This window comes from Adiantum capillus-veneris, chromosome 4 (assembly GCF_014529385.1).
Source record: "Adiantum capillus-veneris isolate H3 chromosome 4, ASM1452938v2, whole genome shotgun sequence".
In the NCBI taxonomy this organism is placed as follows: domain Eukaryota; kingdom Viridiplantae; phylum Streptophyta; class Polypodiopsida; order Polypodiales; family Pteridaceae; genus Adiantum; species Adiantum capillus-veneris.
The window spans coordinates 74,814,967-74,827,918 of NC_140934.1; positions in this window are offsets into that span (position 1 = coordinate 74,814,967).

The window sequence follows — 12,952 nt, forward strand, 5'->3', positions numbered from 1 at the left end:
ATTACCACTTGTCGGTGATAGGTTCACTTGAAAATCCAAAAGATTGTATGTCATGCATGAAGAAGGGCTTGCAAGGAGGAAGGAAATGCGACGTGCATTGGCACAACTTAAAACCTCTTCCAATGATGAGACCCAAGGGTACCGTCAAGGAGCTTGCTACATAGAGGACGAAAGTCCAAAGACATGGGTGCATAATTGATCTATTAGCAGACAAATAAACTCATCATTGTTCCTCTACTCACAATCTTCCTTGTCACGTCAACCACTTTAGACGCCTTCCCATTGGCTCCCACGCAAGGTAGTGGAAGCCCAAAGCCATGGAACTTTTTTCCAAGTATGGAGGGGCACATGAAAGGTGGTTTTTATCCAACCAAATAAAGGATACCCTATATGATTCAATGTCCATTGCAACATGTAATTTCTTATTTTGTGGAGCACAAATTGAATTGTTTGAATTAGGGAATGTGTGGAAGCAATGCTGGTGTGAGATGGAGAAGAAGACAAGGTACAAGCTTTCCTCCTCCATCATCTCATCCACAAAAAAGATATAATTGAGATGATATTTAGTCCTTCCAACGATCGACTACAACAATCCTTACAAGATATACATTACCTCGTCAAACCAAGGGAGATGCTCAATATGTGTGATTTAGTGGGTATCAATCAAAGAGGATACATAGCCATATACCGCTTAGTCACTTTGGCATTGTCCAAAGGGTTTTGTGAGCTCCTTGCTTCCAACTCCTTACAAAATCTAAATTGCAAGAAACTAAATGAATGAAGACATTAGGACCATGTTCAATGGTTTCAAGTGCATGTAAGATACGATGCCTCTTATCTTTTGCAAAGTCCTATGTTCGATAATGCGTACATTGAGGTTGGTGCTTCATCGGGCAATGATCTTGACCTCGCCTTTGAGGAGACAAGTGGAAGGCCCATTTTTATTATAAAATTAAAATGAGTGCCAAGTGTTCAAAGGTCAAAGAAAGGAGTGCGTCGGTATGATACTCATGAGTAGAGAACCCAAGGGGATGTTGCAACAATAGGAGAAAAGAAACGTAACTAATTGTAAAAAATTAGCAGAAAAAATGTAGGCAAGAATATTACAAGGTATTTTTAGAAAGGAATATTTTGTGGCTAGTAGCATGGAACCTCCTACACAAGAACCATGATAACCTGAAAAGTTACCCATAAAGGGAATGAACAACTTCAAATGCTTGGAGTAGAGACGTCTCAAATGTATATACGGATGTAAACAAGGAGAAAGCACTTTCTTCCCTTGCTTTTATTGTTGCCATCCCAAGATGTTGGTGAAATTTGTGAGTTCGAGGAAGCAACTTGCAAAGGGTAGAGGGTGCAAGCAATTAGGTGGAAAAAATGCAGATGCAAGGGATGCACCAAAAAACAACTCTTTGCACAAGGGTTCAATGGTGTATTAAGTTTTGAGTTGACCAAGCCTTCTGGTTGTGAGACAAAGAGGATTGTGAAACCCAATTCTTGACATTCCACTTTGTCAAGTGCTCATGTAAACTCTACATGTGTGCTTAAGAACTCTAAACAAGCTATCATGTAAACTACACATGGAACATGGAGCTAGGCGAAAGATGAGAGGAAGAAAATCTTTCCCTTGAGGAGATTTTCTCTAGCATAGGGCTCCATGAAGGAGTGAAATGCTTACAAAGGATAAAAAGAAATCAAATTTCATGGTTCAAGACAAAACATGTGCTTTCATTTCAAGAATACAAAGCATAGTGGTGGCAAGGTACGATATATTCAATTGATTTGAGAGAGATCTTAATCATGCAGAAAGAACGAATCTGTTGTAGTAATTTGTCACTCTAATGATGAATCATGTAAGTATTGAATGAATGTCAAAGACAAGGATACCTTGCATCCAATGCAAGAATGAATGATGTTTGTCCAAGAGGAGCTCCACATGGAGCCTGGGGACTTGATTGTTTCCATTGCAATAATTTAAAATTTGGCTTATTTTTATTGAAATTTGTGACTATATAAGTGAAAAGTCAAAGTTTTTAACTCATTTTAGAGTTTGTATGTTCTCTCTCTCTCTCTCTCTCTCTCTCTCTCTCTCTCTCTCACACACACACACACACACACACACACACACACACACACACACACACACACACACACACACACACACACACACTCATTTTACATCGAAATCTATTCTTTGTGCACTTTGGTCCATGGAGTGGCCCAACAAAGAAGGCCCTAATCCCAACAATGATAAAAAAGATTAACCAAGCAAAGAAGGCCCTATTTCCAACAAGGTTCAGATAGAGCAACCCTTGGAATAGAAGGCCCTACTCCCTACTCTCGAAGGAAGTGAATGCAGTATAGGAGAGTATCTTTATTTTGCAGTTTAAGGAAAAGCTCAAGGATTAAGCCAAGTTTGACCAAGCCTATAAGAGTGGGGAAAAAGGTCTATGATAGGCTTTTAAAAAGGGCTATTTCTATATTTTGTCTTTTATGTTTACTAAAAAGAAATGTGGATAACTTAATTTTATGATATATGTTTTAGACTTTAAAATCATCTTTTCCCATAGCTCTCCTCTCTCATTTACATTGAAACCACTCTCTCTCACTTTGAGCTTATTAAAGGAAGCACTTTTCAACTCTCCACTTGTCAGAAAAGCATATTTTTTTGTATTCTCGCTCTACACACATTCTCTCTCTGTGTGTGTGTGTGTGTGTGTGTGTGTGTGTGTGTGTCTACACACATTCTCTGTCTTTAAAATGTGAGCTCTCTCTCTCTCTCTCTCTCTCTCTCTCTCTTTGTGTGTGTGTGTGTGTGTGTGTGTCTTATATCAAAGTCACTTCCCTCTCCCAATTATTGAAGGGACATTCTTTGCTACTTAGATCTGACAAAAAGTGGAGATTGCAGATTTGCTCTCTCTCTCTCTCTCTCTCTCTCTCTCTCTCTCTCTCTCTCTCAGCAAACTCTGTGAAAGGTGTGTCCGCTACACAAACAGTAAGTAAAGCACTACAACAATGGTGTCAAGGTATCTTTAGTTGTGATCAAAGTGTATCCCTTGATCCGGACATAGAAGGTCCAAATTGGGATCTTATTCTACACATTTCATTGAAAAATGTGCATGGTCACCCTTCATGCGGATAAAGATTGCTACTGCTCCACATTAATTATTCTTGGAATATGGAGCCTGCAAAAAGAAGGGAAGAGTCTATAAGAGAACTTGAGGCTATTCTATCAAGAGTCAGTCTTCATGGTGATGCCATTGAGCTAACAAAGGATAGGATCGCTCCAATAAAATACGTATGGGTGGTAGTAAAGTGAGGTACCTGCTTTCAAACTATTTTGACTCCCAAAGTCCCAATTAGTTTCAGTTAGGAAAAAAGGTGAGGGACTTAACAACCTACATAGGTAATGAAGTAGCCCTTGGATTTAAGCGTGCTCGAATGTGGCAGTTTATCGATAATATTTTTGATATGCTTGAAAATTCAAAGCTTACTTTTGATAAGCTCTCCACCTTGAAGTTTTCAATCAATAGTTTTACAAACCAAATGGTTGATGCCTTAGGGGAACGACGCACGTAACACATTACATGGTGGGAAAAACACTCAGTCTTTATAGTTGAATTGCTCGTGGGTTTGAACTAGAGTTGTGTATATTTGCCTGCATTACATACTTTTTGCACATGGTGCATTTTTTCATGATACGTATGGTTCATTGGGCATTTGAAGTAGTCAACACTCAGACTATCAAGAAAAAATAGTCTACTTCAAAAATATACATCATGAAGGAAGAAGGTAAAGGAGCAATGCTGTACAAGATATGTTCAACTGGTTCTATAGAGTTTTAGTGGGAAGAGAGAGAAAGAAGACCAGAACTAGTCTTTAAATAATGATACCAAAAGCGATTAACATAAGGCAATCAGAATCGTACCATGCCTTGGTAGAAAGCTGACAAATTTCTATCAAATTTTCATCTCTTTTGTAAACATGTATAGTAATGCAAAGTAATTTTTTGGTGGCATAATCGGTGGTTCCATGCGTGAAGTTTCTGTTTTAGTTTTTTTTGAATTTTTATTAGTTTTATGAAGTTTATTAATTTTGAAAAATTTTAAGTACTATATAAGCTTAAATTCATAACTTGAAGTTCATTTCTCATTCACACGTTCTATGAGATCCTCTCGAGCATTCACTCATATATTGCACCCCATGGACAACACGCAATACCAAACCACTACATACACCAATGTCATCACCACCACTCATGCCACAATAAATTTGCAACCATCAGTTCATGCGGAATCCACCGCATCAAATCCACAACATTGATTGCATGTGTAGATCTCGCAACCTCCACTAGTGGAGAACCAACGACCACAACCCAATCCTGAAGCCCCACAACCTCCCTAACCATCAAATAGAGAGGATCAAACAACCATGTGACAAATTCTCGATAATCTTCTATTATTGAATCATGCCACCTACATGTCTTTGCCGGATACCCTGCCCCTTTCTACTCTACCGTGGAAAGGAAAAGCGGAACAAGAATATTGGAGCCTTCTTCTTAATCATGAAATACCACTAATTGTCTTATAACCTGCAACTCAAGCAACCACCAAGACTACCTCGTGAAGGTTTGGCTCTTTTATCAAACAAAGGGTTCGGAAGGTAGTACTAGGTGACCCTAATTTTGAAGCACAAGAAACCAATGAATCAAGAGAGCTAAGGAGAAATGGAGGAAAGAGGAGGCAGAGAGAGAAGCACAACATAAGAAGGAGGCCAAGAGAAAGTAGAGGGAGCAGGACGGGTGGAAAAGTGTAGAGGTTGAGAGAGCCCACCTTGCAAATTTACAAGCAAGGACAAAAGCCAAGAAGAAGGTGACAAAAGATAGAACTCGAACCACAGAGCAAGGTGCAGTTGAGAGCTAGAATAACAATGTACCAAAAAATATGCAAAGAAGAAGAAAGACAAGTTGACACTTGAAGAGCATTAAAGCCCACTAAAAGAGCTTTCAATGGGCGTGACAACCACCTCCACCACAGTCGCCAATAACACAAAAGAAATGGAGATTTAGGGGGGAATGATGGCTCTGAGAGAGATTAGAAAAGACGAGGAGCACCAAGCCAATCATTCCAAAAGCGGCCTTTTCTCGACTTGTTAGGGAGATAATGGAAGAGTAAAGTAATGTAGTAACAAGGATACAACGTGCTGCCTTAATGTCCCCTACAAGACACCTTGGAGGATATACTAGTGCAACTATTTCACGATGGTGTTTCTTGTATGGTACACATGAAGAGAGTCACTTTAAAAAACACCAGTCCTTACTATCAACTCACGAAAGGAGGGTTGCCTCTCCATAAGAATTAGAATATACCCATGTAACCTCTCTTTTGAGAATTGTAATCTTTTTATATAATATCAATGACTCCACTTCTACCATTTGGTACAATCCTACAATAAGTTGTTTGAAATTGTGAATTATTTGTAATTGTACATCTCAATTTGTTTAATTTTAGTGATGACGTTGATCACGTAGTCTGGGTGGTCGGGGGGGGGGGGGGGACCGCGTCAGGCAAAATTTTGTTGGAGCAATGCTAGGGGGGTTGGACGGAGGGTGCGAGTGGCCCACAATGCACTGCATCACCTGACAGGGCAAAAAAAATCCTTGCTGAGGGGGCCATTCTCACCCGATTAGAATGGCCCCCTCAGCCTCGTCCGACGATAGGCGTAGGAAGAAATTCGCACCCGGTCAGAATGGCCCACTACGTATCTTTGTGCACAAGGGTTTCATGCAAAGGATCATTTTGATGTGAAGGGGGTCATTCTGATCAAGTCAGAATGGCCCCCTGCATGTTGTGGTGCATAGGGGTTTTCTTCCTCCCCTTCCTCCCTGGCTTTGTCCTGCAACGCGATGCGCTATGGGAATCCACGCCCTCTGTTTGAACCAAGACCAGCTTACATAGCCATATACCTTATCGAGGAAGATGAATAGCTATTGATAGCTACCCTCAAACAATATAAAGATGTGTTTTCTTGGTCTTACAAAGATCTGAAAGGGATAGATCCTAGTATTGCCTACACACGATACCTCTGACGAGCGTGTTAAATCGTGTGGATAACATCCATACAATTACAATGAAACATTAGCAAAGAATATTAAGGAAGAGATAGACAAACTAAGAGAGGCAAGTGGCCTTGTTTCAGTGAAATTTTGCACGAGGGTCGCCCGCGGTCACTCGAAGTGTGTCCTTGTGGTTGAGGATTTTTGTGGAGGCCATTTTGTCCATGCATTGCTATAATCAAAGTTGTACATACAAAATGAACAAAGTAAAAAATATACAATACAAAATGAGATAAAAAGACAATACAAAAGATCAATTCTATTTCTATTGTTTTTGAAATTACATCATGGATTGTTTGTCTTTATGCAAAGTACATCAGTTGGTATGGGACGAATGGCGGGCCTCATGCCAAGGGTTTTTATAATCTCTTGATGGGTATTCACCCCCTGACCTAAGCTTATGGCACAATGGGATGGAAGAGACCCAGGATGCTTGCCTTCAAAGGCATATGAGGCGGCCTCATGATCCACTAGTATACATTTATTTGCATTAAGAGTGAGGGAATCTTTGGTAAGGACTACGATGCCTTGCACTTGAGTAGCTCCGCACAAGCATGTTTCATCAGGTAGTGCCACAAGAAGGTATCCCTACCAAATGGGCACATTGCGAGAGCCTTCAATTTGCATAGCAAACTGATCAATGTGGTATGCAGTCTCAAAACATTTTCAAGAACACTACTACTAATTGTAAGAAAAGCATAGATGATTGTTTAGATTTAAGAATGTTTACCTTAGTATCCTCATCCATTTCTTCAAGAGCTTTATTTGTAAGATCGATGCTAGAACGATCGTCTCCACCCATTAGAATCAGTGGTTTGGGTGGGGGGAAGGCACTTGCGGGAACACTTTCATAAAAAGAAGCGCTTGATTTTATCTCCACTACGATGCTTGCCACCGTTTGTACCAAATTTTACTCATTTTCATTGGACAAATAGGAGAGTCTTTTTTGAGAGACTTTGGTCTTCAGAGTCGATTTCAAATTTTGTCAACTCTTCCTTGCCACTTGGATCCTTCATGCCTGCATAAATAGCAAGCATGAAGAGCGACTCGTCTTCTCTGAGTCCTATTGTCTTAGTGATGTCATTGAGGAAAAGAAATTGATGACCTTCCACCACCATTGCATGCAAAGTGAGTAATTGTAAGTCGAAGACTTCCACTAACACTTCATTTCCCCCTACGAACCGATCTTCCTCCTCGATGGAGCTAGGCTCTTGTAAGAGAATGAGTGTCATGGATGCTTCTATCTACTCATTAACCTCTTCAATATCTTCATTTGACTCCTCCACAATGATTAGAGGGTCCTTCTTGTGAGCCTTTTCCTTTGATTGTCCCTTGTCCATGCCCTCGAGTAAAACCAAGCCAGAACCATGTCCCAAAATATGAATTGGGTGCCTATACACCCCATGTCCAATTCCATGAGATCATCCTCATACTTTGTCTAGTAGTCTCATTGGTGAGCGCTTTGACAAACCTCAAAAGGAAAAAGTGAAAGTTCTTGTTGAGCACGTAAATGTGTTTGAGGAAATCCACTGACAACCACACTGTCCTTCAAACACAATTGCATATTTCTCTATCCTTACACGTCTGACATATCCATCAAAACTACTTCATAATCCAATCAAAATCATTAACTATAATCCAAATCCTCATCACATGGGTGAGCACTCCATACTACTGTGGGTGATGCACATCCATCTTGCAAAACCACTTTAGCACATAACATGGCTGTGCAAATTTCAGCATCACAACCATAACCCAAAAAACTAATCCAAGAGCCACACCGACTTCCACAACCAAAACCACAACCATGACCATAAGGATCTTCAATCCTTGACCATAAACCATGTTTATCGTTGAAACCAACTCCCACACTTGGAGCTTTAATTGTATTACCTACATTCAAATAAGCGAATACACATAGATCTTAAAGATCAAATTTTTATGCATACAAAAAGAGTATGACCTATGGCTAAACATAATTTCAGATCACCAATTAAGGGTATTTAACCATATGCAAGTGGTGTAACCAACCGCACACCACCCCCTTCCACGTAGAGCTAGTTTTGACAAAAAAGTGTAGAGAGCAGTACACACATGCACATAAGACATCCATATCTATCCTTCAAAGTTTCATGCATTACGTAAAATCATCACATAATCTTATTCATGATAAACCGTCACTCGGACCAATCATATACCCTAACTTCACATGTAGGTACAAAACAACTTTTTTATATTTTTAGATGTACACATGATATATAAGAGAGAGTGTTTGACCTCATACCAATGCATCAATCTCATCCCTATATAATAAAACATCACATTTCCATATCACTTCACCCGTGTGAGACTTATGCTAGCAACCGTGACACAAAAATAGCCGTTTTATGCAAAACTATCCATACCGTTTGGATTGGCTAACCATACATCTACACATAAGTTTATGGACATCAAGCACATGGAATCAACTTAAAAAAATAAATCATAAAAAATATATGAACCTCTCATCAAATTCATGACTCTATATGCTAGCCCTCTTTCGTAACACCCTGCACATATAGGTAGTCTCCTACAAAAAACAAGTAAAAACCCACATGAATTAATAACGATGGTCTAAAAATATTTATCAACATGTCTAATCAAGGTCTTGAATTGGCAAAGTGGGTTTTCCCATCCACTCTTTCATCCAAACAAAATTTTCACATAGCACATAGAAGAGAAAATGCTCTAAATGATGTGGTTTATCTTTGAACCTGCTTTTCATCAAAAAGTGACAAAAAACATTTAAACAACAAATTTTTACAAAATTGAACCTTAGCATCCCTGAACTGATTAGTTTAAGGATTTGACAATGTTTTTCATTAACAAACCACCAAAGTCGCAACAAGCAAGAAAAAGCAAAATCATATGACCTGACAAAACATGAATACGACCTTACTTTCCATTCTAATAGCTCACAACATTCTAAACAAAAAGTAAAGTAATAGACATTGAAAATTTACTTTTCTTTTTTTAAAAGAGACCCAAAGATCAAGGATCTTACATGAGAGGCCCACAAGTCAAAAACAACAAAGGTGACAAAGAAGGCAAGAGCAAAGAACAACACATTTGTCAACGAAGGCTAGAGGAAGACAATGTCCGCACATGCAACCCTCCATCTGTGTGTGTGTGTGTGTGTGTGTGTGTGTGTGTGTAGCTGTATTACTTTTATAAACACACACCAAGGAACTAGACGTTCAAAAGACGACTGGCTAAAGATGTTTAGACAAAGATTAGTATAGAAACAACTCAATCTTTGATTCATAACTGTACAACATAAGAAGAATGAAGTATCATTCCAAATGAGTTTATACAAAGGTATCAGAACTATCGCACTAGAATCATCAAGTGTTTTCAAAGTTGGGGCTACAGTAAGCCAAACCTTTTTAAGCCAAGATACAGTTCTCACCTGCATCCATATAGTCAAGACAACATATATGTTAGACTTGGCTACGTATGGTAGGCTTCAAAGAACCTATTAGTTGTTATCCATGTCAATCATAAAAATCATTAGACTAGCTACTGTCCTATACAAAGTAATCCTCCGTGAATTGCTTCATATGTTAAAAACGTTTTTTAAAAAATAACCTTTTACTATGAGAGGAAGTCGACTACTCCATATCATCTTATGTCATTCTTTAGTTTAAACATTGTATGAAAAAAACCCACGTTTAGGTTAGCCAGCAAGAACCTTAGTTAAACGAGTAATCATTTAATTTTGCAACAGGCCTGCTTACCTATCCACACCCATTTAAGTGCCATAAAGAGATTTTCTTTGGTATCAAAACAACTACTGGATTAAACTCACTTGGAACTATCAGCCAGAGTCACAACAAATGGACTCATTCTCAATGGTAAAAAAGCTTTCAAATCATCCCTTAATCAATGCCACAACGTACCATCAATAAGGTATAACAACAAAAGTTTTAAGATAGATTTTTACAAGCTTTAGTGAGCAGGTCGGAAGTATCATTATCCAAATTTAAGCCATAATTGGCCAAAAAAATTCCAACCAGATGTAGTGAAAAAAGGACCAGTATTAAGCTGACAATCTAAGTACAAAGCTGAAGGTACAAAATCTAGCTAAAACTAGTTACATTCAAACTAGACCAGATCAGTATTCACCAGATCTGTAACAAGGCTAGATCAGAATTTAAGCCAATTCTCTTTAAATAATAAAAACCAAATTATGTATAAAGCTAAACTCGAAAAAATCCAAACCATACTCCTAGTAAATAGCAGCAAGCTGCATGTCAGATTTTCTGCATGTCAAGGTCAGCATGACAAAGTCCAGCAAGGTCAACAAAGAGAAAAATATCTTGCTAAAAAACAGTCAAAAGCAGTATAAGCCAGAGCCAAGGATGTACTAGTCGAAACCAGAGCTAGATCCAGCTAACTCCCAGGTAATTATCTGTATGTCAAGGCCAGATGTAAACCAGACATCCAAGCCACCATTTGTAGGTTATATTTTTTATTTAGTCAAAGAAATTAGTTTCCCCTATAACACAATATCCTACCATACTCAGGTAGTAAAAACCATATCTTGTTAAAAAACAGCTCAGAGAAGTATTAGCTAGAGCCAAAGATGTACTAGCCAGAGCCAAAGCCAGACCGAGCCATCTCCATCCATAAATATAGCCAATTTGTGAGAGTAAGATTTCACCCAGAGACAACGACATAATTTGGCAGTAGAGCACCAAAACTCAGATCCGTATCCATAGATTCAAAGACAAGCATCAAACCTAGAATATGCATGAATGTATAAGTTGAAATTTTATGGCAGTAACCCCCCACCAGCTAGCTGTAGTTAAAAAAAGACAAATTTTTGGACTAAGCGGGAAATCCACGACCCTAAAAGAACTTAACCAGTAATCAGTAACACGACGTAAGTAAGTCAAAGCAAACAAGCAATTCCTTCTCAGTAGAGAGAGATTAAGCCACTCAACTATAGATACTCATGGTTTTGATTTGCAAAGTGTAAGTAACATAACTAATTTAGAACCTGCTATTTCCAAGCTCAGCTACCATCACTAAATCAATTCTCATGGCTTTGTAAAATCTTGTGAGCTAAAATCATTTCTCCCCAAAATCCTGATGTAACTTATTGCTGCCTTATGAACCACCACACAACCTATCAGAATACTAATTTGCAGGAATAAGAACCATCATATAACAATCCAGAATATCAATCAGTGTTCAGCACCGTCAAAAAGTTTCCCCCTTATCACCATATAATAACACATTTAGGTAGTAAAAAACCCCATCTGTAACCACACGTCTGTCAAAATTGATGCCAGCTGAAAAAACTAGAGTGAGTAAGTATGTAATCAGTACCAGGCAAGAAGCAAAAATTCCCCTTAGTGATGAGAAAATGTTAGTACCTAGGTTACCACACCATATTCCTTAGTTGAAAATAATTCCAAATGTACAGTTCTTTCAAAATTCTTAAGGTAAAAAAAATCTTTTAAAGTCCCCCAGCAGAGCAAGGGATTATCTAAGTATTGAGATTTTGAGTACAGAGTTAAATAACCTGTGAGCAGAAGTAATCACTTGATTTTCTCCAAAGAGCCAAGAGAGCCCAAGTATAAGTGAAGGGAAGAGCCCCTCACCTTAATATAGGGGCCAGAGAAGCATGACAGTAGTCGTCATAGTAAGCCAGTGAGGCCACCCCCTGCAAGCCATTCATGGCGCATAATCTTGATCGAGATCGTGTGCAATCCCTAAGCAGGAGGATGTTTTATGAAAAGGCAGAGCAACAGGCATCGCCGGGCCGCGAATCATCATCACAAGGGGAAGGGGATAGGTGGCGACAGGAAGAAAATATGGGGAGGTGACCCATGACTTGATTCCAATAGGTTAAAATCTTATGGGACTTCTCCCACCAAGCCTTTTTGTGGTTCATACTTATGGGTTAAATATTTTCTAAGGGATTGCTCCTACTGAGCTCATATTCAAAAGATTGGTCCATACTGAACCATGCTAACCAAGACAACATTGTAAGTAGTAGTTGGAATCAAGGACCCAATTAAAATCACCTTATGAGGTAGTTTACAAATGTGGCAATAGATATTGAATAAAAACCATGCATTGGTTTATGCTAGGAGTAGCTTATAAGAGGCACTCATACGATCATGCTCACCAAGTCAGCATAGTGATCCAACAACAAGGAGTTCAAATCTTAATTTAGTAATTAATCTTACGGTGGAGAGCCTTATGTTAAGAGTAGGCTACTTGTAATTATGCAGCAAAAGGATTAGTCCACTACCAGAAGTATGTTGGGTACAACATGAGCTGTATACATAGTCTGGGTAGCAATACTACTAGGTTGAGTTAGTGTAACTAGAACTAGCCATCATAGTCAGATGCAGTGACCAAGTGTGTGTGTGTGTGTGTGTGTGTGTGTGTGTGTGTGTGTGTGTGTGTGTGTGTGTGTGTGTGTGTGTACCCTCCCTAACCCAGGTGCCAAACACAATGGGTTTCGGCAATAGGCCCATTGTGTATGGGCCTACTACCTCATCATAAGATTAGTTAAACAAAGGTCTTTAGCACATAAGTGTTATGTAGGAGTGTCCCTGAAAAGGGTAGAATTGCTTGTACTAACACAATATCATTTATCATCTTCAAGGAAGACATTACTCTTGTAGGAGTTTTAAGGCTTTGTCAGCCAGTTTGAAAAAGTATGGTTGTCATTGAGTAGCCTTTGGACGATATACACCAAGCTTGTCCTCTTGTTCCAAAAAATCATCATATGTGCAATGGGTAGCATGTTCCTGTAATTATCAAAATACAATATGCTTA